This window comes from Mycteria americana, chromosome 2 (assembly GCF_035582795.1).
Source record: "Mycteria americana isolate JAX WOST 10 ecotype Jacksonville Zoo and Gardens chromosome 2, USCA_MyAme_1.0, whole genome shotgun sequence".
Lineage (NCBI taxonomy): Eukaryota > Metazoa > Chordata > Aves > Ciconiiformes > Ciconiidae > Mycteria > Mycteria americana.
Window position 1 is genome coordinate 136141525 of NC_134366.1, and position 18306 is coordinate 136159830.

The 18306-nt window shown below is 42.6% G+C and overlaps 1 protein-coding gene across 1 annotated transcript in view; it reads right to left on the reverse strand.

The window, feature by feature from the left end:
- Positions 1 to 4010: 4010 nt before the first annotated feature.
- Positions 4011 to 18306, reverse strand: part of CYP7B1 (cytochrome P450 family 7 subfamily B member 1) — a 181427-nt gene continuing 167131 nt past the window's right edge. The window contains exon 7 of the mRNA XM_075494728.1: positions 4011 to 4042. The gene's annotated coding sequence lies outside the window, so the exon portion shown is untranslated. The remainder of the gene's footprint in view (positions 4043 to 18306) is intronic.

Genomic DNA, 18306 nt, shown 5'->3' on the forward strand with positions numbered 1-18306 from the left:
TGGCAACCTAACGCTGCGAGGACAAAGCACCTGGCCATGCCTTCCTCTCCCCATTATCTTGAAGCTGTATATCACAGTGACATGACAGAATATATTTTTTTAGAAGTCATTTCAGCTTTTAAAAAGATCCAGTATTAAATGTGCAATGATACCACGAAGAAGACAATACTCTAAATAAATGTATGTTGTTAACATTAGAGTTAAATATTTCCCAGTAACTATTTGTTATATAGTCCAGTTCTTTGAAAAAACACTAACTACTTTGGTCTTTGTGATTAAAGAACATTCTTTTGTAACTCTACAGAAAGTATCTGTGGACTCTAAGTACTTCTTTGCACACACAATCTTCAGTATCAAGTCCAGCTACACGTATAAAAAAATACCACACATTATTGGCTTCTCGTGCAGATGATGGACCCAAATGACCCTGCTGAGCCATGCTACCTGCATGACTCAAGTGAGTCCTGACTGTCTCAAGAAATGGGTGTTGCTCTCTGTTTCCCAAGCAGGTTTCATTTGACAGCTAACCAGCCACAAAGTGAGATATTAAAATAAAAAGCCATATAAAATGACATACTGATGCTGCCAGCTTCTTCTCCTTTGTTTATATCTACTATAATCTGAAGCCAAGATGCAAAGAAAGTTATTTTTCCTTTTATATATGTGTATATATACACACATACACAGATATACACACTCTTTAAAGATTCTTTAAAGATTGTAAAATATCAGATTATTTCTGCAAGTTGATCAATAAGTGCTTAAAAAGAAAAAAATAATAAGAGAGTAAATTTGTCTTCCACAGCACAGCTGAATTAAAAGACGTGGCCAAGTCCTTCTCTAACCCCCTAAACCTCCTTGCCTTATTCTATACTAACCTTGGAATTATTGTTTCCCAAAAGCAGCTCAGCTGCTATAAGAAAAGTAATAATTCTGTATTTCCAGATGTCGTTTTGATGCAATTACTTCTGTAGTTGTTTGAAATAACAGGAGAGGACCCATTTTCAGCATTTAGTTACATTTGCTCATGGTTTTCGTAAGAAAAGAATGACAGCAGCAATAAAAAAAAAATCATACTGGTGTTAAACGCTTTCATTGCTTGGATTTTTTTATCCCTTTCCACTGAGAAAAGTAAAGCTAAAGTTGGGAAAAACATTGAAGAAAGCAAGATGGTTTATCTTAGTTTCTTCTTCTGGTGTGCGTGAGTGGGTGTGCAAATTACCTCTCACTCTTCCCTAAATCACATTTTTTCCTCCTCTTTAAATGCAATGGGAAAAACATTAAAACAACTGATGGAAGGGGAGACATCAAATTACATTTTTTTCAAAGTTAAACAAGATTCATATTTGACTTCACATCACAAAATCTACAATGCAGTAGGGATGGAGACAGTTCACACATGGGACAGGAGTGGGACAAGCCAGGGCTGGGCAGGTGTGATCAGATCACATAGAACAGAATGGCTTTGCCACCCTGGGTCACCATGCCTCCTGAGGACAGGTCCACCATGCTGGATCACAGCTAGAAAAAAAGGCCCACACTTGCCAGCTGCAGTACTCTGACGCTGGTACAAGAGGGTGAAAAGCAGAGAAGTCACAACAGTGCCCTGGTGGCATAGCAGGAGAAGGATCTAAAGCTGCTGAGAAATCCACACTTGATCCACAGGTGAAGGGCTGTTTGATTGTTTTCACCTTGAAAGAACACAGCCACAATGGAAAATGCTCTGGGCCCTCCAGGTTTTTGGGGGAAAACACAAAAACAAACAAACATGCAACCTGTTTGCAGCAGCCCTTTGGTGAATGAAACATTCTCGGTGTGAACTGGTGCTTGTCTGGGCAGTTGAACTACTGCTGACAGTGAGGGGGAAGCGGTTCTCGGTCCATGCCACTTTCCCAGCTCTTGCTCATCTTAATACCTGGTTTTTACAGCTCTCTGCATGGGAAGTAAGATATTATCTCATCGCTGGCGATGGGGAAACCAAGGCATGGGTCAGCAGAGGCATGGGTCAGCATGCCTTCCCCGTAATCACTGTGCAGCTGGGAACTGTGGTAAGATGGGAACAGATGAGAAGTTACAGACTCCAAATGCAGCTCATTATCTACAGTGTCATGCGGCCTTAAAAGGAGTTAGATCTCACGCATCATTTTGAAGGGAAGGATTGGGGGTTGCTGAACCCATTGCTCATAGTTCTGAAGAGGAATGAAAACCATGAGCCAGAATTGTGCTGTCCCAACCAAGGTAAACCCCAAATTACACTGAAATAGAAGGACTATTTTAAGAAAGAGAGATACACACACACACACATATAATACATATTACATAATGTGTACACTATATGTAATTATATCTAAAGCATGTATCATGTATATAATATAGAAGGTTAAATACGTTCATCAGTGAGCTAGGCTAAAAAAAAGGTTTAAATAATTGTTAGGGGTTTATTCTCCTACTAAACTGTGAATATGTGCAGAGGCAAAACACAGCGATTAGGGTGTCTGAGCACAGCTAGTGATGCTTTTAAGACAGTCAGGTGCAAGACCATGTATCCCAGAACACAAAACATAGGCTAAGCTCAGTGGCCTGGATTACAGAAACCAGGCTGACATGGTTTAAGCCCAGCCAGCAACTAAGCATCACGCAGCCGCTCGCTCACCCTCCCCCCCCGGTGGGATGGGGGAGAGAATCTGAAGAGCAAAAGTAAGAAAACTCGTGGGTTGAGATAAGAACAGTTTAATAATTGAAATAAAATATAATAATAACAATAAATTGTAAGGAAAAGGAAAACAATGAGAGAAAGAGAGAGAAACAAAACCCAGGGGAAAAAAAAAAAAAGTGATGCAACCGCTCACCACCTGCCGACTGATGCCCAGCCTGTCCCCGAGCAGCGATCGCTGCTCCCTGGCCAACTCCCCCCAGTTTCTATACTGAGCATGACACCCTATGGTATGGAATAGCCCTTGGGCCAGTTGGGGTCAGCTGTCCTGGCTGTGCCCCCTCCCAGCTTCGTGTGCACCTCCTCGCTGGCAGAGTGTGGGAAGCTGAGAAGCCCTTGACTAGTATCAGCACTGCTTAACAACCACTAAAACATCAGTGTGTTATCAACATTATTCTCATCCTAAATCCAAACCACAGCACTATACCAGCTACTAGGAAGAAAATTAACTCTATCCTAGCCAAAATCAGGACACAGACCCTGAAGAAAGATGACTGAAGATACCATGTTGAAGGGGGCTCAGTCCAGTATTAGAGAAAATAATCACATTTGGATCTACAAGTGGGGATAATGAAGGGGCACAATGATACTGTGTGCAGGGCTGGAGAGAGAGCTCCCGAGTCCCAGGTGCAGCAGGGTGAGAAGTGGAGGCACAAGATATCTCTGACCAACCTCATGTGCGCAGTGGGAAGAAACACCACCATGCAGGTATAACACTCTGCTTAGTCTGCTGAGCCATGCTACTACCAAGATACCCCTGACTGAATGTAAAGGACCAAAAACCAGTGCACAATGGCCAACCTAAAGCATCCTGTTGCTTCCAATAGTAGCTTCCCTTGGGCCGAGTCAGCGTCTCTGTGCAAATGTACCTGTGCCCATAGCCTCTGTGCTCCAGAATACTAGAGATGGTGGTAAGAATGGCAGAAAAAAAGCAGACGGTTTGGAGAAAAGTAATAGGAATTACGAACAGTTCCTAACACCTTACATGAATTGATTCTGGTTTGCTCATGTGCAGACAGGCTTGTGAGACCAAAACACTTGTCTGGTTTTTCTAGCTATGCTAACCTGGGCCCTTGCAGATCACTTTTCCACTCTTACCAGTTTAAAACAACAAAAAAGCCTTTGAAGCTCTGAGGCAGTGGTGCCCACAGCAGCTGTGTAGGATGGATCCGGAGCAGAACTGGACAAAACAGAAAAAAAGGACAGAACAAACTGAATAGAGCAAAGGATATATTTTTCTGAAAAAACCTTCACAAAAAAACCTGAAAAACCTGGTTCTGAAAAAACCTTTGTCTGGAGCAGAAGTCTTATGAGGAGCGGCTGAGGGAGCTGGGACTGTTTAGCCTGGAGAAAAGGAGGCTGAGGGGAGACCTCATCGCTCTCTACAACTACCTGAAAGGAGGTTGTAGAGAGGTGGGGGTCGGTCTCTTCTCCCAGGTAACAAGTGATAGGACAAGAGGAAATGGCCTCAAGTTGCGCCAGGGGAGGTTTAGACTGGATATTAGGAAATTTTTCTTCACTGAGAGGGTTATCAAGCATTGGAACAGACTGCCCAGGGAAGTGGTTGAGTCGCCATCCCTGGAGGTATTTAAAGGACGTTTGGATGAGGTACTTAGAGACATGGTGTAGTGGTGGTTTTTGGCAGTGTTAGGTTTATGGTTGGACTCTATGATCTTAAAGGTCTTTTCCAACCTATATGATTCTGTGATTCTGTGATTCTGTGTGAAATTTGCATGATCTTACTTTTAAGCTGCCCAATCAAAAAAAATTAACTTACAGTTTTTTGAACAGCTCTATGCTAAAATTATAGTACCAGGAGCTGTAATCCTCAATTTTGACATGTTAGGAAGAGCAGCACTACCTCCATATCTTTCTAGTATCTCCTCTCTGGACACATGGGAGACTTCATGCAAAGTGCAGGTGAAAGGGTCCACAGTACGAAGCTGTGGCCAAAAGATGTGACTTCTAATGAAGATCTTCTGAGGGTGAACCTGCAACAGCAGCACTTTCCTGGGGCTCTGCAGCTGCCCTCCCACTTGGTGAGCCTGTCCAAGCCCTGTGGGGCCACTAACCCACAGCCCCAGTACACGGGGGCACCAGGCACCCCAAGCCACAGCTGTAGCAGGGCCACCATGCACCATCACAAACCACCGAGGGGTAGGGCAAGTCTGAAGAAAACAAAACAGGAGCTAGGAACACGTGTCTTGGTGGCAATGTGCAAGATCTGACACGTCTGTAAATTATTCAGTGTAAGTCACCATGTGGGTGAGATGTCAACTTTTCTAGGTATTTCATTGCTTATTAGAGGAGGTAAGAAAAGGAGGGGAGCATTGCAGCAGGAATGACAGTTCATTGGAGCTCCAGGAGTGACTTGCATTTGGGAACTACCATTAGTTTTTTGCCTCAATTAAGAACAAGCCAAGTCCCCAGGGTGGCCTGGTTGCTCTGAGACACTAAATCAAGACTAGATTTTTTTTTTTAAAGGGCCAACCAGCTTTGTCACGGGTCCGCACAGAAACTGCTGGGTGAAATTCTGGGCTGGCCAGAGAAACTGATCCCGAAGATCCCCTGATGCCCCTGCCCCTCTCCTTCCTGACCTTGGCCTCTGGAGTTAGGCTCCAGTTCTCTCCCAGTACAGAAAGAGCAGGACTTCTGGCCAGCCGCTTCCAGAGGCAAGGACTTGTCCTTTCCTCCAACTGAAGATATGGGTCTGAACTTAAGCACCAGTCACTGAAAGGCCTGGGTGTATGGAGTGGAGACAGTTCTGAAGGGAAATAGGGGTGGGAAAAGTGTGGCTCTGTACCCTCCCAGCCCCCTCCCCACCGGAGCCGCAGAAGAGGACAGTGCCCTTCCCTTTGCTACCAGATGACTGGGACACTAAAATGCCTCTCAAACTCTTATCTGTGCTTTTCAGGTGGTCTGCTTCATGCTGGGTGGCTCAAATTCTTTGCCATAAACAGTAAAGGAAAAGGATTTCAAACAGCAACTCAGGTATCGAGCTTATATTTCTTCTCTGCCATCAACCTGCCAACGACCTTTGTTAATTATAATTTTGACTGGAGTTTCAAGCAAGATTGAGGCTACAGGCAACTCTTTTCCAGAGTCCATTCCCTCCCCATGCCACCTTCTCGCCAAGCCATAGCCTTTAGAGAATAAATGCAGAGGTTTTCAACAGAGAATGGAAAGAATGAGGCCACAACTTTGTGTACGCATCAGGGATACTTTGTAATTCCTGCGTAGCTTTAAAATGGCAGGAAAAAGAGAGTGCAAGAAGATAATTTAGAAAGTCAGCTAGCTGTCCTGCAAACACCTCATAAGGCTGTCTAGCTAACATGCACTGGAAGAGGTAATCTATAGCATATGCCAGAATTTCCTAATCTTGGTCTCGCTCCACAATATTAGTCCTATTTATAGACTGCAAAATGAGAATAGACCAGAGTGATTGTTTAGTCTGCTATTCAGTGTAAGAGAGACTTTAACATTCCCCTACATTAATTTTTGATCCAAGTCCAAGAGTCAATTTAGCTAGTCCATTAGTTTTCAACCTTTTACAATGTGCATACCCTTAAACTTTCCAATAGGTTTGAAGATGCTGCATGGGGATTTCAGGCCCCCTGACAATCAACTTGCACTTCTTAGTTACCTTGCTTAGATCCCTTCAGAGTGACCCCTGGACCACCACATGTTCACAAATACTAAAAAAACCACATATCCTTTCAAAAAGCATCCAGTCTTGATTTTAAATAAATTAAATTAAGTTTTTAAATTGAGGAAGAAGGAGCCCCCTCAATGCTGAATAATAAATTACCCTCATGGATAAAAGCTCACCATTTCTCACCTGAATTTCTCTGGTTTCAGCTTCCAGACATTGTATGCTGTGTCTGTTTGCCAGCTAGGCTGAAAAGCCCTCCATTACTGTGCTCCTCTCCTGACATGGACTCTCAGAGTGATTGCGTTGCCCTTTCGCCTTCCCTTTGATAAGTTAAATGGATTAAGCTTCCCCCAGGCACACTACAGGGTATATTTCCCCACCCATTAATCATTCCTCATTATAATGTAAACAAAACCAAAAGGTATTAAATACATTCTTTGTATTTCTCTATTCATACTTATGCTACTGCCTGGTTTAAAAGACAATTTTATCTAACCAAGTTATAGATCATTAAGCTGAAAAAAAGTTTGCCCGTTACTGCTGTTTTACCATCTTGCCCCATCTTGTCTCATTAGCAGGAACTGATTGAGCATGAAGGTGTTCTCTGGCTGTCAGTAGATAAAGTAGGTGCTCTTGGCTTTCATCTGTTCTGAATTCTCCTTGTCTCATTATCTTCACAAGGTCAGATTCTTTGACACCAGGACTGCTTGCTTAGCACTCCATTCTGGTAATTACTTGCCTGGCAACCTTAACCATAAGTAGATTGCATGTATATGGCAGCAATGAAAGTATCAGCATACAGGCCAACAGCCATATATCCATATAACACAAATACCATTAGAAATGTGTTCATTCTACTGATGTAATTGTTATGCTTCTGTATTATCATACTGCTGCAAGCATGACGTACACATTAAAATGCACGGTTTATGTTACAGCACTGAAACTGAAGTTGCAATTCAGCTCTCTTTTAGGGCCAATCCCATAGACTTTTTTCCACAAAACTCGTGAATGGCTTATTCGGAAAAGGCTAAGCTGCACTTCTTCTCTGAATCGTCTTTTACCCCGTGTTACAAAGACATACTCAACTCCTGAAATTATGAAGGTGGTAGAAGAGTTTGGGAAACTCTGGAGGGTGACATCCATTGCTGGTGCAAAGACTATCCTCAAATCAGTGCACAGCCTTCTGCAAAATAAATGCTTCCCCTTCGATCTGTTTATTGTGAGAAAGCAAAAAATGCAGCCTATGATGGATGCCTCATACAGCTCCCCTTTTTTTCCATTTTACATTCACAAAATTACTTCCTCTCGACAAATCTTATCTACACAGTTCATCAACAATAGTCAAATTGTATTTGAGTCACTTCTGCAAAGTTGTAACAATAATATACATGTTGTTTATGTTTCAAGAAAATACATGAAAAGGATAAAAATGCGAATGCCTCACATTTTGGCAGAATGCCTAAACAAAAATACCTTCATACCACCACAGTTCAAACTCATTTATACCAGATTTAAACACACTTCTTCTGCTAATGCAGTTCATCCTCTGATCACCTCATTCTTCTTAATGTGTCAGCAATATTCAGATTTACGACAAAGCTTTCAAATCACCTATTCAATGTGATTTCAAAGGTGGTGGAGTATCTAAATAAAAATCTGTCCATGAGGCACTGGGGGTAGGTATCATGTTGCACTTACGTTGTGCAATTTATTGATGGTGGTCACATCATCCACATTTCACAGATGGAAAAACTGATGCCCTGAGAAATTAGATGAGTTGGCACTAATCATACAGAAAGTTAGAAATAAAAATTAGACCTGCTGCCTCCTACTTTCATAATCTAATCAGTCTAGCTTGTTTTATTTTGACCCCTTTAACAACCACAGCCCCATGCTTAGGTACAAACCCACATACTCATCTTTTCTATCAGGAAGCCCTTGGTTTGCTTCTGATCCTCTCCACAGCTCACAGCCCTGCCTCCAGGCTCAGAGCATTTCCTACCATCCCCCTTCCCTGCTCACCACCTGCGGTCACAGAAAACCCATCCTCAGCTCATAGGTGTCTTCGTTAACAGGGATCTTTCCCCAGACAGAAGTCATGCCCTCTTTCACTCAATTCAAAAGCTCGTTTAAAGGCAGCTGAGGACACCATCCCAAATTACCCCACAGAAATCCAGGTTTCCTCCCCTGTGGCTCTTTAGCTGCACCAACACTCTCTAAATGAGGCTCTGCTTTATTTACCAGTATAGAGGTACCTATAGGAGCTGAGTCTCTTGGTTCTCAATATACAGGCTGTAGCTTTTTGCCATACCTTTACCTTTCTGTCTGGAAATCTCTCCCAAATCACTTTAGCACAATGAGGATCAGGATCAGCCTTAACACCTGAAGCCCCAGCCACATTTTGGCAGAACAACCTTCTTACCAGCTGCAAGGTGGCATTCACTGGAACATGGTCTATCTGAGGGCAGCATGTGTGTTGACATCCCTACTATCTGGTCCACCCTGTAATGCCTTTTACTGGATGCACTGGTGCCGCAGAGCACAGGGTGCATATCTGTGACACAGAATACTGCCTTCTGTCTTGGACTGAAAATAGGTAAGTGTCCATTACATTTTCATAGGGACACTAACACATTTAAGGAAATTTTTTGCCTTGTCCCTTCTTGTGCAGTTTTTAATATCTAAATAGGGAGGTTTGAATTTCATCAGACAGAGGAGAATTTATTATTATCATCATCATTTAATACTACAAAGAAGAAAATTGCTATACAGGAATGTGCAGTAAAAAAAAATGAATTGTGAATTGAAACCGTCTGTCTTTCGTTTCACCAGGAAAAGCAGCTCATTGTATTCACTGATAGGTTTCGCTGAGTGCAGTAGCCTCAATCCACTGCTTGGTTGAAGATGGCCAAAGAGCCAGAGCACTAGCACTGCGTCCCAGACATTTGCTCAGCCTGGAACAGTATGTAGTTTACAGCAGCTGATAAACAAGCAATGAAAAGAAAGCCATGTATATCTCTACGTTCATCTTAGCTCCAAGGTGACTTCCATGGTACAGCTGATAGGGTGTGACATGTTCACAATCTCCTGGCAGATGATCCACCTTCCACTCTACTCTTTCCCATGGATCCTGGGGACCTTGCTTCCTTCTGTACTCCACCTCCTTTGGAGACTAACTAGTTTCAAGCCTTCCTCTTCCCCACATCCTTCAACTCAGAAGAGTTAAGGACTAAGAAATCCTTAACTCAGTCAGGAAGGAGTTTCAGTCTTGCTCACAGCAGATTATCACCTACCCTCTTCTGCCTTGGAAGGCTGGTGCCCTGGGCACGTATTTTTGGGGTTTTTTTGCCACTGGGTAAACAAAGACAGCTAATTACTGCTTGGCAGTGCCTTAGGCAGTCTGTTACCATAGGTTTCCCATCAGTCTAGACAGCAGCCAAGTTTTTTTTCTCATTCTGAACAGTGAAGTTTTTTTCTCATTCTGAACTTTATCAAAATATATACCTTCCTGACATACGACAGCCACAAGAGGGACTAATGCATCTAGTGCTTTACTGAGATTATGTGGGATGGTGGCCCTTGAGAAGACCGAAAGGCTGAGAGAAGGAACCAGGAGGTAACCAGGACATATTAAAAAAGCAATGAGTGACTTATATTAGGAAAAGGAATTTGTCATGGACAAAAAGACAGGAACTCAGGAGGACAGCCAAAGAAGGATGCTTTAATAGCTGCAGTTTGGCTGAAGAGTAGTCATGGAAAAAAGCAAGGGAAGATTTACAGTAAATGAAGTCAGAAAATGAAAAAAATAATGGGTCAGCATCTTAGATGCTGAAACCAAGATGAAACCTTGAGATTTCAGACTGTTTGGGCATAAAAACTATGATCTTCATTTTGAGCGTAGGAAGCAATATCCCATTAAATGGACCCCAAGCCTGCAGCTGCTGTGAGGATGACTATGGTAGACCAATTCAAGCATGATGTTTTACCAGTTTTCCAGGACCTCTTTCCCAAACATCAGGGTGTAGTATGGGGCCTTTAGATTGTGCTCTGCAACCTTCCAGCCTGCACCCACTGTCTTCCTTAAAACACAGGCAGGATAATGAAAATACTTATCCCAATGAAAAAATTTCAGAATCTCCATGATCACTTAAGAGTATGTTTAAATGGGAATTCTGTCTTCTGAATCACTGAGGTTTCACATTTCTTTCATTACAGAACATAGAATAGAATAATGGAATCATGGAATCATAGAATGGTTTGGGTTGGAAGGCATGTTTAAAGATCATCTTGTCCAAACCCCCTGCCATCTTTTGCTACATCAGGTTGCTCAAAGCCCCTCCAACCTGATCTTGAATGTTTCCAGGGATGGGGCATCCTCAACCTCTATGGGCAACATGTTCCAGTGTCTCACCACCCTCATCATAAAAAATTTCTTCCTTATATCTAATCTAAATCCACACTCTTTCAGTTTAAAACTGTTACCCATTGTCCTATCAGTACAGGTCTTGATAAACAGTCTTTCTCCGTCTTTCTTATAAGCCCCCATTAAGTACTGAAAGGCTGCAATACGGTCTCCCTGGAGCCTTCGCTTCTCCAGGCTGAACAACCCCAACTCTCTCAGCCTTTCTTCATAGAAGAGGTGTTCCATCCCTCTGATCATTTTTGTGGCCCTCCCTCTGGACCTGCTCCAACAGGTCCATGTCTTTCTTGTGCTGAGGGTTCCAGGGCTGGATGCAGTACTCCAGGTGAGGTCTCACCAGAGCGGAGTAGAGGGGCAGAATCACCTCCCTTGACCTGCTGGCCACGCTTCTTTTTATGCAGCCCAGGATACAATTGGCTTTCTGAGCTGCAAGTGCAGATTGCCTGCTCATATCTAATTTTTCGTCCACCAGGATCTCCAAGTCCTTCCCTGCAGGGCTGCTCTCAATCCCTTCATGCCCCAGCCTATATTGATATTGGGGATTGCCCCAACCCAGGCTCAAGATCTTGGACTTGGCCTTGTTGAACTTCACGAGGTTTACAAGGCCCCACTTCTCCAGCCTGTCAAGGTCCCTCTGGATGGCATCCCTTCCCTCAAGTGTATCAACTTTACCACTCAGCTTGGTGTCATCAGCAAACTTGCTGATGGTGCACTCAACGCCACTGTCTCTGTCATTAATAAAATTATTGAACAGTATTCATCCCAGTGTGGACTCCTGAAAGACACCACTTGTAACTGGTCTCCATTTGGACATTGAGCCATTGACTGTAACTCTTTGGATGTGGCCATTCAGCCAATTCCTTATCCACCAAACCCATTTCTCTTGAATTTAGTGACAAGTATGTTGTATGGGACTGTGTCAAAGGCCTTACAGAAGTCAACATGTTCATATTTATTTTAGATCTGTGCAAGATTCCCTACTGATAGCTAATTAGGTAACAAAATCTGCTAATTTCTGCCTCTCAGTCCTTTTAGCCCAGGCCCTGTTTCGATGCTTTTCCTGAATTACAAACTCTGCAGCAGTACTGCTCTCTGCTCACTTTGGGAAGTTCATAGTGTCTCTCCAAACACATACACTTTACAGATTGAGAAATGATAAACAAATCCAAAGAACAAGTACAGTCCGACAACATCAACACAGCTTTCCCCTCATGTCTTAGGCAAAACAATAGCCAAGCCCATGCTCTAGTCCAGCTCCTATTTCCAAGGCAGGCCATAAAAAGCTATGAGGTAGATACTTGTCTGTTAGCAAGTAATGGAATATCAACGACTGAGGTCTTTGATCCCAAGAAAAATTGTATGTTCTTCACCTTTATGAGTTTTGAATTAGTCCACACAAAATTACTGTCACAGACAATGGAGTCACAGATTTACAGAGGAAGAAATATGTGATTAGGCCTCATGGAGGAGACTTTACACCTCCTGAGCTCGCTGATTAGCCCTTGTCTCCCATTCCCTTTGGGAAGTTGGGGTCATTCATATTTGTAGTGCAGTGCTGAGATTGAATGGCTCATTGGCCATTCAAGGAGAGGTGTGCTGATGAACCTCAGTGCTGTAGTCCTAAACACCATCACAAGCTTTTCTATGAGAAAAATCTCTATGATCAAATTGAAGGGTTTTTTCCTGATCTGAAATGAAAACTGTAAATGTTGATACTGTGAGGGAAAATTGTAAAAATAATTTCAGAAAAATATACATATTTCAGTCAGATATTTTTCTTTTAGATAAAGGAATAGTACTCTTTCATCAGCTGAACTCTTGGCTATTTCTAGGAAAGTCAAATATCCCAACGAGTTTTTCAGTGTCCAAGTCATATCCAACCCCAAACCAGAGGGCATTGAGAACTGACATGCTTGCAGGCCTTCTTCACCACTACATAACAGGAAGGCTGGAGCTGTGAAGACCATGATTTTCTCTCAGTCCAGTGACAGAAACACCAGAATCCCTGAAGCCCTGGCTTATGTGAAAATTGAGTCCCAGAATCCTGGTGCAGAGATAAGGTGTGAGCCCTGGCTAGAGTTGCAGATCCCAGGACCTCTCAGTGCTATGCTTGCTCCCTTACCAGCTGTAGAATGGTTAGGTGATTGGGCTGCCCTGATGTTGCAGACTCTGGAAGCCCTGAGCTTGTCAACTCCATGGTAATCTGAGCAGTAAGGCTGCCACAAAAATTCAGTTCCTCAGAAGCCCAGGCTTCCACGCAGTCTGAGCAAAAACCACTGATATCACCAAAAGCAAATAGTTTCTATGAAATGATTCATGGAGGCGGGATTTTCCAGCAAAACCTTGTTCTGCCTGGAAGTCTGCAGCCAGCTCTGCCCTGGAACTGCTGAAGTCAGTGGGGTTTGTCCAACACACTCAATATCACATTGAGTTCAGTGGAAGTTTGTCGCAATAAAAACAAAGTGTATACAAAGAGAGAGATCGTATTAACCTTACTCATAGTGGTTAAAACTTAGCTCCTGCAAAGACTATCCACATTAGCCTGGTTCACCACCAAAGTCCCACCTGGGATGCTTTGTCAGACACAAGTGATGCATGAGTCTTCTGGTGGCACTCTGCACAAGGGTCAGTTCATCCCACATAACGTTGATAAAGTGTGGCCCTGTATACCTAAGTTTAACCTAGTACTGCAGATCCAGCTATCTCAGCAGATTCCTTAGATGCTGCCTCTGCAGCATGTTAAGAGTTTCCCACCAGTATTAAAACCATTGACCCAGCCCAGGTTGTTTTATTTCCTCATTTACCCAGGGAGAAAGACTCTGATATTTTTTTATTTTTTGTGAAGGACAATGTATGACAAGTCTTACTGGGTCTTCTTCAATGTAAACAGGCAATAGTTCTTAAGGTCAAACAAGTACAGATTCTCAGGAATGAATAATTAATAGGGATATACAAAATGTCAGAACTCAAGTTTCTAGGATTTGCTAAAACACAGACAAATTGGAATCTGACAAAAACAAATTGTGTTTAATAACCCTTAAAGACATGATCCCTGAAGCATCCTGCAGTATTCAAGTCTCCTCTTGTCCAACTTATTTCATCTTCATTTACACCAGACAAAGACTAGTGAAAATAATGTTTGAACTTTAAGTAATAAAATCAGTTATAAAATCACTTACTTTATCACACATTAAATGATTTTCCCCACTCTTGCTTTTTTTAACCTTCCTATTTTTAGTCACTGCAGTTTCCAGCTGCATAGAACCACTCCCTGCCGAAGTAGCCCAGTGCCACAGGGGTGGTGCCTTGCAGGCACAAAAAGAAGCACGTTTTTTGCCCTCTGCTCTCCAAGGTGATGCCAAACCTTGTGACTGTAGATGACACAACACTGAGCCCCAGCTACCAAGCCAGAGATGTGAGATAATATATAGGTTCTGGCTAATTCAGTCAAGTGGATTGTAGTTGACTTAGAGCAAGAGCAGAGTGGGGTCACATATAGATAGACCTTACGAGGGAAATCACAAACCAGTATATAACTCTTGGTTTATGCCTCTTATGTCCATCTTTAAACCTGTGATGTCAGTGTGACATTGGCATCAGTCCAACTTCATCATCAGTCCATAAAAACTGAACTACTTCTGAATTATGTCAATGCCAAATTAGTCTCACTGAAAGTGCAGAATCAGGCCATCTACTAATAATGAAACAAAGGGAGAACATTAAATTGTTGCTATTTATTCCACACCGGCCTTCTGGAGATTTATAGGTCTTGGTCAGATTTATAGATCAACCCTTCAACTTAGACCTCTAAAACCAGAAGATCTCATGGAATTACACAGTTGCAGGCAGTAGGCAGTCAATCTGGATATGTCCAAAGTGAAACCGAGAAATAATGAGGCAGGACTGGTCAGAAGAGGAACCACACATGTGAAGTCCTCTGCTTTCAGGGGGAGAAAAAACCCCACACCATAAGGATGTCAAGTGCTGCAAGAAATTTTCTGAGTTTTCATTTACTCCTCGATGTGTGCAATTTACCCTGGCAGCGCATGTAGGCACCTCTGCTGTACACATGGCATTCAAGGAAAAGACATTTTCTCATGAACATCACTTAGCATATGCATGGGAAATATTTGCAGTATACATCAGAGTTAACAAAAAGAATTAATAATTACCTCAACACAGAATCATTCAGAATATAGAAATATGCAGAACATTCAGAATACCTGAATTCTAAGGTGTTTCTCAGCACATGACATTGTTAGTTGATTAGCTGGGCAAATTCTACAGAATTTACCCTGCATTTTTATTGAAGTGGCATAAGTGACAGAGAGGATTCAAGCAGCACCCTGGATACCAAAATCTCTTCTTGCTGTGAACAGACACAGTTGATCAGCCGAACAGCCAGCCAGCCAGCTGATCACATATACAACCTATTTATATATATAGACAGGAGCAGCCTTAGACCTTGAACTGCAAAATTGGAGGCTCCCAGGCAGAAAGCTCAATGAAATCCTTGGAGACTGAATAAGGCATAGAGTAGTAGCTGCTGGTACTCGCTGTCCAATGCCCCACTTCCACAATGCGGACTATAATTGTCCCCAAAAATGTCCCCAGCACAATTTATTGTTAATATTATTTATTAACAATAAATTATTATTTCGGTTCAAAGATCAACTAAAAGTTGAGGAGAAACTTAAAGAAGACATGAGAGGTGAGGTCAGTGGGCAGAGCAGTAGCACCTGAGGAGAACATGCTTAAGAGACACAGAGTTTCTCCATCAGGCTCTCTCAGGCAGCATCTATACTAACAAATAAACCAAGTCTCAGGGCAAAGGCTCAAGCCCATGATCACTCCCTGTGTCAGCACACTCCCTGGTGCAGTTTTGGTCTGTGCCCAGCAGCATCAGCCCGCACTGCCCAGGTACGGCTCAGAGCACAGCACATGCCAGGGCACATGCCCAGGTGGTGGGCTGGATATAGCTACCCCCGTTAAGGGGGACAAGGGTTTAGGCATGTGGAATTGAATGTATCGTGTTGCTTGGCCTTACTGCCAGAAGCCTGGTCTGGACTATTTTTCCGTAGTAGCAAAGGCATTGCTTAGTCAAGCTGTTGCCAAAAGATGTGGGTTTTTTCCACATCCTTCTGTTTGCCTTTGCATGTCAAATTGGCATGAACTCCCACGCTCTGCAGCGGCTGTATGTGCAGTGACAAGTTAGCTGTACCCCTCAGAGACCTCTCTGTACCTAATCTGGAGCCACAGCAAAATCTTTATCCTCAGGTTGCAACAGATAGCTCTAGCAGTTTCTCATTAGCTCCTCTCAGATAGGCGAAACTTTAGACCCATATTTCATGTTTAGTAGTTTCACATTTTTGAAGCAAGAAATTCTTCTCCCTTTTCTTGTTCAACTGCTAGTTTCATACCTTCTATACTTCTGATAGAAAACAAGGAATACAGTATTTCCTCTTTTTCTGGTCATTCAAAATTATATAGAAACCTGTGCTTCAAACTGAAAAATATTCATATTTGATCTAAATAAATAAGTCTTTTACTTTGCATCACAGATTACATGATTTTATTTTTTTACCTAACTCAGGTAATCTTTTTCTGTGTTGTGCACTTGATTCATTATCTTGACAGGAAACAAAGGAAGCAAACATATTGGAATAACACAACAGTAAACTTTTTCCATGCTGATTCCAGTCAATGCTCTTTGATGCAGTTACACTGGTCAGAGATCTTGCAAGGCTGCTAGATTTCAGATATGGATAAAACTTTGTTTCCAGATGTGTATGCAATATAAAGAAACAGACTAAGTTTAACTTTACTAAGTGACAAAAAGTCTGAAGAAAAAGAGCCACCTCCCCCCAGAATTTTATATTTTTAACTATTTATAAGTCTGGATATTGTTACTTCTATAAACAACCAGTCCTAGTTAAGTTCCTAGTCTCAACAACATCCCATTACGAGGAATTCTATGATCTGTTACCTTTTATTACTATGGAACATTTCAGCCCTCAGATCCACAGAACAGACCCTGATTTCTAAATCCATCTTCACCTTTCTAAACTGATTGTCACCACAGTTATCATGGAAACTGTCAATATCAAGATTGCGAGGAGTCACATTATCACCCCAAAGGCAGTTGTGTTTCACGTGCACTCTCCCAAGTTACATGAAGGTTTAAAGAATGCTCAGAGATGCACAATATGGGATGAGTCTGGGATTTGAACCTTGCTCAGCCTGAGCCATGGGCTGACAATCTGTTTAGGGATTAACCAATTTCCAGTTTAGCGGCTGGGCTAGTCCTAATCACTACCAGCCATGCCCAGGGGACATTAGCATTTCCAAGGCAGAGGCAGCCCTGGCGTCCTGGGAGGAAGCTCAGCACTCCTCCCTGGTAGGGCTAAGGATTAGGAAACCCTAGGGGAAGAGCAAGAGAGAAGATTTGAATCTGAATGGGACCCCGTGGAAGCCCCAAGGAGGGGTTAGCATCTGAAACCAGGCTTATTTTCCCAAGTCAGGGCTCTTCTCTCTGTGCTACCTGGAGGCAGAGGTATGCACAGTACCACACAGGTTTAGGAAAGCATCCACAGTTTTAATGCTGAATAGAGGTGGAGAAAGATCTTTTTGTACCCGACCCTGCAGACTAAACATGCCTTGTTTTGCTTCTTCTCGCCTGTAACTTTACAGTGCTCTGTTACATAATTGTATTTCAGTTTTTGAAAACCTTTTAACCCCACTTGATTTTCAGCATAGCTAGCAAAGCACCAAGGCCTAGCAATCCTACAGGAGTAGCAAACCTTAAAGCCAACCTAAAATCCTCTCTAAGTACAGTTTATTTAGTTTAACTAATTATTATAACAGAAAACACCTCTGCTTGGCTATTTAATGCCCTTCGAGAACTGGAAATGCCTGCTTCTTTATGGAAGAATTGTCTTCTGATCACTAGCGGCAGCCTGGAAAGCTTCCAGACAGTAGCAAGAATTAGTGAGGAGGAAACATGTTATAAGAATGGGCCACAGATGTGAACGCTCGCTCCCCCACTTTGGCGTGCTGATCAATTAAAGGTAGTTAGCAGTTTCCTGACTGGTGTTGTCTTGAACATCTGCAGACCACAAATGCAGCTGCTTCCTATCTTCTCCTTCCCTTAGAACAAGCGAGCTGCTGCTGCCGTCTCGTACAAAAATCGGTCATCAAAATGGGTGTAGCATGAACCACCTTAGTCTGAACAGAGTTTTTAAGAATCAGTAACTTGTGTGTTGAAAAGATATTTGCCAAAAGCAGCTTTTAAATGGAATGTTTTGACATTTACATTTTATATTGAAGTCACTCACTATTGATATACTAAACCAGAAGGAACATCATCACCTGTAAAGGTGCAAACAGACAGATGACCCAGGAGTGTTGTGCTTTTGGGAGGCCGACGAACCACTTTTAAAGGCACTATTGGAACTAAATTATCAGTAAGTAGAAAAGCATCTGAAGCACGCAGACAGTTTTCACAGTTGCTGGAAGGCA